Raw genomic sequence first — 1,439 nt, forward strand, 5'->3', positions numbered from 1 at the left:
CCATTTGAGAAAGCACACCTCCTCTATCCCCTGAACCAAGCCCGGGGACCACTTAGAAGATCTGAGGTACAAAACCATATAAGTCAGCAAAAACGATGGTGGTGAAGAGTGGCGAACACGGTGGGATAAGAGGTTCTGCTCGGTGATCCCCAAACTTCTCCACTACCACAACTCCCTTCCCCTGTGGCTACTAGAGAATTATTTTGTGCACTTTCCTTGTCCCTTTGGCTTCTTTCTCCTAGCTCTCTGACACTCTTCAGCCACAGACCGGGTGAAATCACTATGTGAAATATCTGATGCACACCATCAGGCGACTCTCCCTCAATCAAAGAAACTCTGACCCCTGCTCCCAATACTCTCAAGAATCCAGGGAAATGTTTTAACTTTATTTCTTTTAAAACTCATAAAAATGTGTTAAAAACTATTATGATATAGCAATAATCATAAATAGCTACAAGTGGAGGATATTGTCTGTATACTCAGTCATAAAGTTTAGTGATTAATTTTATCTGGTGAAGGAGTTTTAGCAGAGACAAAACCTTTGGGTTTTGCTACCTCACAGCCTTGAGTGACAACTCAATATCAGCAGCCTGGTACTTCCAGTTCAAATCCCTTGCATACACACATACATGCACCCATGTTCATACAGACACATGTTCAGAAGATACCATGAATGATTGCCTTTTGGAAGTGCTATTCACTCAAGTTCAGCTCTATTCAGACATTGCATATAGACTTATCAGGTACTACATATGTATGCAAATAATTTTTCATATTCAGGATAAGAACATATTCTAAAGCACCCTAATCATGTGACTGTTTAACCAACTAAGCCAATTAAGCCAATTCTTGTCATTTTTATGGCACTTGGGAAGCCTCTGGAGATGGGTTCTGTAACACTCAAAAGACATCCTTCCTTGGGTTGTAGCCTGTGGAAGTGGCAGCAGCAGGACTGACCAGGGACCTCTAAGAAGGAGTTCTTCGAATTGTCAGAAGGAAGAAACAGTTTTTCACCTCCACTTTGCAGGCTGAGTCCCAGTCTAGAAAAGTGCTGTTTAGTGAATATTTCCCAGACCTCTGCCACACACACATCCTGACCATATTTGACCTGCAATATTTGCCTTTTCTGTATTGGGAGTTCTTGAGTACATAGGGTGAAGATGTAGACTGGGATAATATTCTCCCATCCTTGAACCCAAAGAAGAGCCACAGATCCTGGAGCTGAGATTCTGAAGCAGAGACCTTTCTCAGTCCACCTGCCAGCTCTACTGCCCCCACTCTCATAGGCTGCATCAGGGGTAGTCATGGGCCCCTGGCATCCCCAGAGTTTCCCAGGTACTGGAAAATGGCAAGAATTGCTTAGCCACCTGGCAAGAATCAGTCTCAGTAAATAGCTTCCAGCTTCAGAGCCACTCAGATCTTCCCTTCCCTAACCTCAT

The sequence above is a fragment of the Suncus etruscus genome, chromosome 14 (genome assembly GCF_024139225.1).
Source record: "Suncus etruscus isolate mSunEtr1 chromosome 14, mSunEtr1.pri.cur, whole genome shotgun sequence".
In the NCBI taxonomy this organism is placed as follows: Eukaryota; Metazoa; Chordata; class Mammalia; order Eulipotyphla; family Soricidae; genus Suncus; species Suncus etruscus.